Source organism: Triticum aestivum, chromosome 3D, assembly GCF_018294505.1.
Source record: "Triticum aestivum cultivar Chinese Spring chromosome 3D, IWGSC CS RefSeq v2.1, whole genome shotgun sequence".
In the NCBI taxonomy this organism is placed as follows: Eukaryota; Viridiplantae; Streptophyta; class Magnoliopsida; order Poales; family Poaceae; genus Triticum; species Triticum aestivum.
In genome coordinates, this window is record NC_057802.1 from 73,721,080 (window position 1) to 73,733,164 (window position 12,085).

The 12,085-nt window shown below is 50.1% G+C and overlaps 1 long non-coding RNA gene across 1 annotated transcript; it reads right to left on the reverse strand.

Annotated features, from left to right (window-relative positions):
- Nucleotides 1-742: 742 nt before the first annotated feature.
- LOC123074168 (uncharacterized) lies at nt 743-3,126 on the reverse strand. The gene is made up of 4 exons (XR_006435888.1): nt 2,905-3,126; nt 2,609-2,741; nt 2,376-2,509; nt 743-1,736 (listed from the first exon to the last, which is right to left on the reverse strand). It is a non-coding gene; the product is annotated as an uncharacterized lncRNA (long non-coding RNA).
- Nucleotides 3,127-12,085: the final 8,959 nt, after the last annotated feature.

Here is a 12,085-nt window from a genome sequence, read left to right on the forward strand (position 1 = left end):
CCTCAGTCCCTTCGTCGCTCTGGTGAGGCCTCCTGATGTACAAGTTTTGACTCTTCGCTCCTCAAATTTCACTAAAAAAATTTAGGATCGCGCGGGTATCTTAGAATCGTTCCGATGGTTTTGTGACGAGAACATTGTTCTTGGTGCCTGCTGACATTTAGGGGTTGTGGCAGTGTCCCGGGGAGTTGAGCTCCGAGGTGTTGTCGTCACAATTTTATCGTTGCAGTTCTGGAATACGTGAGTTTTGCCGACATCCACTACAGGAAACAGCTATTTTGCGGTCTGCCACGGCGGACGGCAAAGGCACGAACGGCGGACGGCAAAGGCCTTTGCCGTCAGCCGCGGACGGCAAATGGCTCCGGCAAAGTAGGCTACGGTAAACAGGTCCTTTGCCGTCTGCTTTTTATGGCGGACAGCAAAGACTCCTTTGCCTACAGCGGCGGACGGAAAAGAGGAGGGACGGCAAAAATACTGGACGTCCGCCAGCATTAGTCCGTTAGGCGGCTAACGGCGGCCTTTGCCGTCCGCCAGCGGACGGCAAATTTGAGCGCCTCTTTGCCGTCCGCCAGTTGACGTCAGCAATGCGTCAGCGCCCACTGTTTTTTGCCGTCTGCCACGGCGGACGGCAAAGGCAAAGTCTTTGCCATCAGCTTAGCTACTAGTAACTAATTTGGATTTAAAAAAATAAAAATCTACCTATTCCACTTTAGACATACATTTCATAGTACTCACGTAACATGCATTACATAATAGTACATGTTTTGCATACAGTCAATAATACATATTTGATATAGATAATTAATACACACACATATATATATATATACAATATACGCCACACGTATAGGTCGTCAGCGTCGGCACCTCCACAAGCCCGTGTTGATGTCGTCGGTGTCGCCGCCGCCGCAGCACCGTGATGATGTTGTCGTCGTCGTGGTCGGTGCCACAGCACCGTGAGGATGCCGTCGTCATCGCTGCAGCAGCCCCGTGTCGATGTTGATGCCGTCAACGCCGCCACCCCAGCCCCGTGTAGATGTCAATGTCGATGCACCTAATTGATGTGAAAATGGATAGGGAGCATAGAGCAGATCAATGGTTCAAACTTTCAAAGGCTTGACATTGGATTCGCTTTGGTATGCTTACGAAAAAGTGCAGAAAAAACAAAGTCATGTTGAACTCTAGACTACATCATTTTGTTCTATGTTAGTGATGTCTTGTAGATAGTTAGCATATTTATATAACTCAAATTCACTTTATGTATACTTAGCAGATTGGTGCCAACCAGATGAACACCATGAGGCAGAGGGTTACCTAAACAGACAACACCAGTAGCAACGAGGCAAAAGGAAACTAGGAAGTAATCTCTAGTTTCTATTTTTTTAAGTGAGCATTTTACCACACCTGATGTTTCCCATGAGGGAGGTTGTTGTTCATTTTGTGATTCTCTTCTGCCAAATGTTTACCATGAATAGTTTCATTCTTATAAAGCTAATTTCCCTTGTCTTTTTCTCATTAATCCATTATAGTTATTAATTGGATAAATCCCACGAGTAAGAAAGCAGTGAAACTAAATTTAGGGTCGCATACCTGGGCATTCTCACTCTTATGTATATATATATGCAGATAAAAAGCTCTAATAGTAAACCCAAGAACCAATATATGCAGCTAGTACATTCTCCCAGATTTGTCTGCTAAGAACATGCAAATACTGATTGTAGATGTCGTGGAGCCATCGCCTACAAAAGAAATGAGTAAATTTATAAGAACATGCTCCCTATATGCAGAAAGTGGTAAACCTATTAAGTTAAGAGGAAGAGGGTGGTGAGAGGGGGTCTGGGCAGAGGTTTCCTAGCCATATTAAATCCGCTGCCCAATTGGCTATAATTAATAGAAACAGTATACAAATTCTGAATTTTCTGGACGACATTGGCCTAAGAAAACAAACTAAATGAGGAATTTAGCTACAATGCAACCGAAGATAACCTATTGAAGCTGAGGTCTCATACTCCTAGAAATTGCTCGCACTTAACCTACAACTAGAACGTAGGACCTATGTTCACTAACAGTTCGAACTCCACATGACTTGTGACTGCAATCAGAATTCTGCGTTCCAGTTGTAATATTTGCTCAAAGAAATATCTAGGACCGAAACTCTGTCAGTTTCATTTCCAAAATGTCGAGTAATTACCATGAACCAGGGTGTATCGAGGACATGGCGTTTTCACCAAGAATCATTGCTACAAGGCGTACATACATACAGGCAAAGCAATTTTCACCAAGAATCAGCTAGCAGTCTAATATAATCCCCTTTCCAATTACTCAAGGAGGAACTGATGAAAAAAGACAAGTTAATTAGCTGGGTACAAAAATTAAACCTTTTGAGATGGACGGATGCCCTCTTCACTCAGATCTGAAGATGATGGACGGATGCACCCAGCAGCTTTGTCACGGACGGCGACGGAGGAGAAGAACTTTGCACAAACCTTCCCACTCTGTCGCTATCTTCTACCTGTAAATGAAAACAGACCTTACTTATCAGAGAAGCAAATGTGAAATTGTTCAGATTAGATGTATTCAACAGAGACACTTCAATCACGGACGGACATACAAATACAGCTCATGCTGCTCTCGATCCGCTGTCAGGGATCCCCCACACCCGTATAGGCGTCCATCATCCTGTCTCCCTCTCCCCCACTCGATCGTGTGTCGTCCGCGTCCAAGCAGCTGCCATCTATAAGAAACTTTATACGTAAACGACTAGTCAGAATACGTAAACGACTACTCTGCGAGGTTTTCATCTAAGAAACTATCTACAGACTCCCCGCCGCCGCCAACAAAGGGAACCGCCGGAGATGGACAGGGAGAGAGGCAGGGGAGCGGCGACGTGCGTGCTTGCGTGCTTACCCCTGCGGCGCGAAGGGCCGGATCGGGACGACGACGGTGACAGATGGCGACGGGGAAGGAAGAGACGATGCCGCGCGGAGGCCGGGAGCCCGTCCTTGGCTGCTGGAGACGCCGAGCAGCAATTTCCGTTGTGTGCGGGGGCCTCCGATGGACAGCAGAGGAGAGGAGGTTGAGGAAGGGGGGGGGACGGGAGACCGCTGGTGGGTGGGGGGATCTCGATCTAGATCTGGCTCAGGGTGGGTGGCGTGGGACTACTGGAGTGGACGGTTGGTGGCATAGTAGCAGCGCGGTGTGTCCCACCTGTGCTATAACTATTCGTCTAGTTGTCCGCCAATCTTTGCCGTCCGCCTTTTTGCCTCTTTGCCGCCCGCTGGCGGATGGCAAAGAGGTGGGGTGTTAAGTTTTTTCAAACGGGCGGGGGGTGGGGGCCACCTCCCTCTTTGCCGTCTGCCAGCGGACGGCAAAGATTCTTTGCCGTCTGCTAGCAGACGGCAAAGAGCTGATAGATGGCAAAGAGCTTCTTTGCCGTCTGCCATTTCTTTGCCGTCTGCTTTTGGGTAGCTGATGGCAAAGAGCTTCTTTGCCGTCAGCTAGCAGACGGCAAAGAGCTGGCAGATGGCAAATTAGCTGATTCCAGTAGTGATCGAAAATCTCTTTTATGCAGTTGTTGGTGAGATCACCTCGACGCCACCCAGTACTGGGGTAGGAGTTCGGGAGTATTGCTATAACTCGTATAACGGATGCTTTTCGAAGGTTGAGGTACACGATTTCCGAAGGTTTCTTGGTTATGTGTTGACGGATGGATACAGCTGGATCTAGGGATTGCTAGTTTGGGTGATATATTTTGTGTCCCCTGTATCCCCAACACCAGATTGCATAACCAGAAAGTTTCGGGAGTTTATAGGTGGGATTCAAGTAGCTCTTAGCATTTCTTCCCGCAGATACTTGGTTTCTGATTGGGTAATCCTTACCACTTATTTGTTCCTGTCGTACCTTTTTATTTTATTCATCAATCTCTTATCAAGTGGCTTCTCACCTTAATGGAAGTGTGATGATTTACTATGGAATTCATTCGTTCATCCTCGTTCGAATGTTTATTCTGAAGACTATATGTTGCAATTTCTATCCGTTGATTCAACTTGTCTATTTGTCTATCAAGATGCTAACGGATGTCACCCTCTTCAGGATGGCTCCACCAACGCGTCAGAATCCGGAACGCAATGAAGGGAGTCAGGCGAACCCTCCGCCACCACCTCCGCCTCCGGAGGCATGGCAAGCTATCATGGCAGCCACCAACGCCAATGCTCAGATGATTTTGCAACTCTTGCAAGAACGCACCCAAGGGCAAGGCAATCAAGGAAATCAAGGCCAAGGCAACAATCAGCCTCACTTCGCTACCCTCAACCAGTTCCTCGCAAATCAGCCCAAGTCTTTCAGCTGCTGTGCCGAGGCCACAGATGCCGATGATTGGCTCGTGGACATCAACAAGCATTTTGAATGTAGCAATGTCAGGCCTGAGGACTTTGTCAAGTTCGCTTCTTTTCAACCCAAGGATCAAGCTGCCGAGTGGTATCAACAATACAAAGATTCCAGAGGAGGTCGTGTGATTACCTGGGATGATTTCCGCCGAGACTTCAAAGCTCACCACATTCCACAAAGTGTTGTGAGAGCAAGTGTGAGGAGTTCCGCAATCTCAAGCAAGGCAGCATGTCCATGTATCAATACAATACCCAGTTTCAAAAACTCGCTCGCTTCGCTAAACAAGACGTTCCTGATGAAAAGAGCATGATCTATCAATTCAGAGGTGGCCTTAGAGAAGATCTGCAATTACCTCTCGTGCTTTTTGAGCCAACCAAGTATGATGATTTCTACAATATGGCACTGAAGCAAGAGGCTGCTCAGCTCAAGTGTGAGGCTTCTAAGAAGAGAGTCAGGGATGCAGTTCAGTCTTCTTCTTCCTCACTAGTGGCTGCTAAGCAACAGAAGTTCTGGTTGCCTCCTCCTCCTCCTCCGTTTCGTCAGCCTTTCCAGCAGAAGAACAAAGGTGGCCATGGATCTTCCCACCCACCCAACCCTGGCTATCAGAACAAGTCTCAGAATCAAGCTCCAAAGTCGAATGCTCCTTATCATCGTCCACTCTCAGAGGTGACTTGCAACAAGTGTCAGCAGAAAGGTCACTATGCTAACAAATGCTTCAACCAAAGGCGCCTTCCGCCTCCTCCTCCTGTGAGATCTTCCAGCAATGCAGTGGTCAAGCATAATCCCAAGTCTGCAAAGGTGAACATGATGAATGCAGCTCAAGCGAAGGAATCTACTGATGTGATAATGGGTAATCTCTCAGTTAATGATATTCCTGCAAAACTCTTATTTGATACTGGTGCATCACTTTCTTTCATTTCAAGACCTTTTGTTGCCAAGCATGAGTTTGTGACGGAAAAGATTCCTATCCCGTTGAAGATTGTGTCCCCGGGTAAGCAAATGACATCTAATAATTGTGTCCCGGATGTTTCCATCAAGATGGGAAACTATAAATTTCTGTCTTCTCCAATTGTTCTTGGTGACTCGGATATTGATCTAATTCTCGGGATGGACTGGCTTTCTAAGCACAAGGCTCAACTTGATTGTGCTGCCAGGGAAATTCAATTGACACACTCTTCTGAGGATGTGATTATCTATGCCACTCGTTGTCGGGGATATACCCCGCAGTATGACCCGGCTAGAGATATACCCGGCTGGGATTGGATGTTTCATTGATGACCCGGCAGACTATAAGCCGGCAGGAATAGTTAAGCAGGTTAAGCTGGCGGGAACAGTTAAGCATTGTAATCCTGCAGGCACAGTCATGTAACCCGACAGACACAGTCATGTAACCCGGCATGCACAGTCATGTAAGCCGGACAGTTAAGCCAGATGGTAAGTCAGATCGTAAGCCAGACCGTAAGTCAGATTGTAAGCCAGATTGTAAGAAGCCCAAGACGTTAAGAAGCCCATGGAGAGAGGCCTGTGATGAGAAGTCAGAATAGTTTAAGTCTTAGTCCGAGATGGACTCTACATGTAACTCGCCCCTTCAACTTATATAAGGAGGGTCAGGGCACCCCAAGAGGGAATAAGAAACAATCTCTAGGGCTAGATACAAAGAGCCGGCTTACCGGCGACTCTCTCATGATCATAATGAGACCTAGCCACAAACAGCATGTAGGGCTATTACCGGACGATGTTTCCCAGGGCCCGAAGCTGTCTAAATTCTTGTCTTGCGTGTTGCGTCTCTCGTCCCGATCAACCCCTCTCAAGCTACCGCATAGATGCGTTGGTCTCACGACTAAGTCCTCACACTAGGACATCTGCCGTGACAATTCCACGATAGTTGGCGCACACCGTGGGGCTCGCGCACGGTGGTGTTGAGTTCTTGGAGGGATTTTTTTCCAGGGTTTCGAGAAGTTTGCGAATTTTCGGATGAAGAAGAACCGATTGGAAGATGTGCAATTTGTGAGATTTGCTTTTAAGGAAAAATTAGGGTTGCTGTGCGCACCGCTGCATCGTGTGTTCCGCCGAGTCCAAAACAAGGACTACAGTACAGATGATTTACCTACGGCGTTGCAAGTAATCGAGGTAAACAGAAGCTTGGAGCCGATCGATCGGCTAGCTGCTGCCCTCGCGTCCTATATGCAGTACTGGAGATAAATCTCGTCGGGCAAGCGCGCAAATCATCCAAGGCTACAGCCTAATCCGCTGAGCTCTACTACTGTTCCACGTTCACAAGTCTCAGGCCGCGGGAATCAACCATGCGAAGGCACCTGCCAGATCACAGATAAAGCCCTAAAGGCAATCCATTATACTATCAAATCAATATGGTGCTAGATACTCGTGCTGGTATTCAGGTTATCAAAGTCAGAAACACCAGCGGATGTCTGTAGCCGGTTTTTTCGGCGGCCTCTGTATCAGACCATCTGGCGGACTCGGCGCCTATGGGGTATTTTTGTATTTTCTCCGCGGCATCCGTATCCCATCGGAGCCTCGAGCCGCCGTCCGTCTTCGCTCCCCCTTCCGAGCTGATTCGTTGGCGCCCCTCTGCTCCGAGTCGCCCTTGACTCCACGGCCTCACTCCGGGTCGTCCCCAACATCAACCTCGGCAGGCTGCTCGCCGGCGTCACCATCGCTCATGGCGGCGTTGTCCCCAACATCAACCTTGCCAAATCGCTGAGCAGCGGCAACGGGGATTCTGCTGCGCTCGCCGTGCCCCGCCCGCCTTGCTGAGCCGTCCCAGCCGGTTCACCTCCGCCCGCGCCGGTTGATGGCATCGCCCCAGGGCTAGCTCCGCCGGGTCATCGCGTTTCCAAAATCACGCCCGCGCTCGCATCCGAGTTGCCGCGTTGAGAGCCGCCTCCTGCCGCGACAGGGCCTGCGGTCCTAAATCGTTGCTGGCCTAAACCGCCGCCGCGCTCTGCCGGATTGAACCTGTGAGCCGGCCTCTCGGCGCCTCAAATCGCCACATCCCGAGCAGTGATCGCGGGCCTCCGCCGCCGCAGCTCTTCAACCCGCCATCGGTTTAATCATCGCCTCGCCGCCGCAGCTCTTCAACCCGCCATCGGTTTAATCATCGCCTCGCCGCCGCTCTGAACCGGCCACGGTTGTACCTCTCCAACTCGCCGCAGCCGCGGACGCACCTCGATGACCCGCCGGAGTGCCTTGTTGCAGTATCCGGATCGACAAAACGCCTCTGAGTCGCCACCGAGTACACCTCCGCCGGTCGAGCCGTCGTGGTCATTCTGAACCATCACCTGCAGCTGTTGTCTCTGCAGTTACAAGCTACCATTTGTCTAAACCGCCGTGGCCCTGCACTAAACCGCCGCCTACTCGCTGGACTCTGTTTCCGCCTCACTGCTTTAAACCGGCACCCCTGCGTGAGCCGCCGGCCTCTGTCAAAATTGCTCTCGTACCTCACCAATTGCTCAAACATGAGAGTACCAAGTCAACATACGTACAGGCTTCTTCAAGTCCTTCACGTGCTTGCTCCAAAGAACAAAATTCATCTCCGCGTCCACGGCTGGCTTCCGGCGTTGTCGCGTCCATGTCCGGTGCTACCGCGTGAACGACCGGTCTCTAGCATCCTCGGTTTGCGACAAGCCACCGCCGTTGTGGCCATGGATGCGACCCGGGCCACCCGCACCAAGCCGGCCGGCCTCCTCTGCGGACCGCCTCCGCCGTCGTTTCACCGAGCGGCCACGGCTCTCCTCACCACGCCTCGCCGGTCCACTTCCCGTGGGCACAGCCGCGCTGTGAGCCGCCAGTCGCTGAGTGCCTGGGAGCTGCCACCGGCCTCGTTCTATCTCACCTTCACCGGTCTCGCTCCGTCCTGCAGCCTTCTGAGCCGCCGGAATCCGCCTCTACCGTGACGTGCCTCGTGGACTTGCCTTCTCCTCGTCTGGCCTCCGCTCCGAGCCACCGCGCTTGAAGCCGCCCGGGGCCCGTCTCTACCGCCTAAGGGCTGCCCCCGCCAGGGCCTCACCCACCTTCGCCACCCGCGCGCCCAGACAGGGCCGGTACTCTGATATTACGCGCAGCGCCACCCAGCGCCGCTCTGGATTCAACCCGCCTGATCTCTGTTCTCCGCCTCGGTCTGTGCGTGAGTCGCCGGCGAGTTACCTTCGCCGCCGATTCAGTTGCGCTGCACCTCCTCTGGGTCGCCATCGCTGACCCACAGCCATGCCTGTTGCGTGCGACCCGCTTTAAGCCGTCGACCTGCTGTCTCCTTCACTGGTGTTGCCTCCGAGCCGCCACCGGGAGCCGCGCCTTTGCTTTAAGTCGCCGGCTCACGAGTCGCCCGGGGCAGAACCGCCATCATCCGAGTCGCCGCCGGCTCACGAGTCGCGCTCGGCAGAACCGTTGTCGTCCGAGTTGCCGTCACCGGCCCCTTCGGCGAAAAGATGGCCACGGGTCTGGATCCGGGTCGCGGACAGTCCTGCCTCGTTTCCAAGTCAATTTCGTTGCCGCCTCACAGTTAAGGCAGAAGCAAAGTTCCATCGGTCACTCCTGCCACTGTTCACGCGAAAGATTTCACGATCAAGAACCAAATGAGGCGTGTTGGCAGATTTCAGCCTCCAATCACTGTCTTTACACACATCAGAGCAATTCTTCTGTCAAAAGCCAAAGCGGTGTTATGCATTATCCAGCACGGTCATCAAATTGCTTGCAAGGCTTATAGTGATGTGCATTACCGAGAGGGACCAAAGATACCTCTCCGACAATCGGAGTGACAAATCCTAATCTCGATCTATGCCAACTCAACAAACACCATCGGAGACACCTGTAGAGCATATTTATAGTCACCCAGTTACGTTGTGACGTTTGATAGCACACTAAGTGTTCCTCCGGTAGTCGGGAGTTGCATAATCTCATAGTCATAAGAACATGTATAATTTATGAAGAAAGCAATAACAATAAACTAAACGATCATAGTGTTAAGCTAACGGATGGGTAAGTCAATCACATCATTCTCTAATGATGTGATCCCGTTCATCAAATGACAACTCATCTCTATGACTAGGAAACTTAACCATATTTGATTAACGAGCAAGTCAAGTAGAGGCATACTAGTGACACTCTGTTTGTCTATGTATTCACACATATACTAAGTTTCCGGTTAATACAATTCTAGCATGAATAATAAACATTTATCATGATATAAGGAAATATAAATAACAACTTTATAATTGCCTCTAGGGCATATTTCCTTCAGGGGGCACCCCATAACACATCAATTGTTCTCTTAGGCGTGTGCGGTGCCCCCCTCCACACTTTACTCCTCCCGTCATAGCGTCGTAGTGCTTAGGTGAAGACCTGCGCGGATCACATCACCATCACCGTCACCATGTCATCGTGCTGACGGAACTCTCCCTCGACCCTCTGCTAGATCAAGAGTTCAAGGGACGTCATCGAGCTTAACGTGTGCTGAACTCGAAGGTGCCGTACGTTCGGTACTAGGTTGGTTGGATCGCGAAGACGTTTGAGTACATCAACCGCGTTAACCTAACGCTTCCGCTTTCGGTCTACGAGGGTACGTGGACACACTCTCCCCTCTCATTGCTATGCATCTCCTAGATAGATCTTGCGTGATCGTAGGAAATTTTTTGAAATTGCATGCTACGTTCCCCAACAGTGGCATCCGAGCCAGGTCTATGCGTAGATGATATGCACGAGTAGAACACAAAGAGTTGTCGGCGATAATAGTCATACTGCTTACCACCAACGTCTTATTTTGATTCGGCGGTATTGTTAGATGAAGCGGCCCGGACCAACATTACATGATTACGTTCATGGGACCGGTTCTACCGACGTGCTTTTGCACACACGTGGCTAGCGGGTGTCTGTTTCTCCAACTTTAGTTGAACCGAATTTTACTATGGCTGGTCCTTGTTGAAGGTTAAAACAGCACACTTGACGAAAAATCCTTGTGGTTTTGATATGTAGGTAAGAACGGTTCTTGCTAGAAGCCTGTAGCAGCCACGTAAAACTTGCAACAACAAAGTAGAGGACGTCTAACTTGTTTTTGCAGGGCATGTTGTGATGTGATATGGTTAAGACATGATGTGATATAAGTTATTGTATGAGATGATCATGTTTTGTAAAAGTTATCGGCAACTGGAAGGAGCCTTATGGTTGTCGCTTTATTGTATGAAATGCAATCGCCATGTAATTGCTTTACTTTATCACTATGCGGTAGCGATAGTTGTAGAAGCAATAGTTGACGAGACGACAACGATGCTACGATGGAGATCAAGGTGTCAAGCCGGTGACGATGGAGATCATGACGGTGCTTTGGAGATGGAGATCAAAGGCACAAGATGATGATGACCATATCATGTCACATATTTTGATTGCATGTGATGTTTATCTTTTATGCATCTTATTTTGCTTAGTACGGCGGTAGCATTATAAGATGATCCCTCACTAAATTTCAAGGTATAAGTGTTCTCCCTCACACTACAAAAAAAATACACTTCCGTGATGATACGTGTTTGTCACAGTAGGTCGCGTTTTTTGTCATGCATGTACATCCATGACAATTTTATGACAGAATCAAGATAGTCCTACCTGTGTTGTCGTAGAAAGTGTTCCATGACATTACCAAAATTATCATCACGGAAGTGTCCACTTCCATGACGATAAATCGCGCACCACAGAAGTGCTTTCGTCAAGGGTGACCGACACGTGGCATCCACCATAACGGAACGCCGTTAAGCTATCGGGTCGGGTTTTGGATCCGATAACCCGTTAACAGCCCCGACCAATGGGAAATTTCCACGTGTAAAATTCTTATTGGCCGGACGAAACACGTGTCAGCTCGTCAGTGGGTCAGATAGGCGCCTATGATATGTCGACACGTGCCACGGCCCACCACTGGCCCATTTAGCTTACAAAGCCGGCCCGTTTGACTTGGTCAAAAGTTAACGGGCTGGCCCATGAAAAGCCTGTTAACGGTCTCTTCGCAAATAGCCCATTTTACGACCCGTTAACTCACGGCCCGTTAGGCCCTAAAGGAAATCGGCCCAACAACGTCATGTGGGCCGTCGAATATAACACCAGCCCATTTCACTTTCGGCCCATGTATGGCCCACGACGTCTTTCGGCCCATATGAGGCCTTCGTATCTTTCGGCCCTTTACAGGCCCACGGTGACTCTAGCCCATAATGAACAGTAATTTTCTTTATACCCGTTAACGGCCCGTGATTTACATGGGCCGTTTCCAGCCCGTGTTAGCTTTCGGCCTATTGACGGCCCATACGTTCTTGGGCTCCTTTTCGGCCCTCGGTTACTTCCGGCCCGTTACTGGCATGTTCCCCTAATGGGCCAAATTCGGCCCATGGCAAGAGTCCGCCCGTTACTGGCCTGTTCCCCTAATGGGCCAAATTTGTCCCATGGCAAGAGTCGGTCCGTTACTGGCCTGTTACCCTAATGGGCCAAATTCGGCCCATGGCAAGAGTCGGCCCGTTTCTGGCCTGTTAACCCGTTGCGCCGTTTCCAGCCCGTCCTATATTCTGGCCCATTAACGACCCGTTATGCCTGTGACAGAATTAAGCCTTTGCTGTCCTATGGCCTGTTAACGGCCTGTTACCGTGCTGGGCCGATACCAATTACGCCCGTTACGGCCCATGTAGACCCATTTATCCGACGGCCCGAGGCC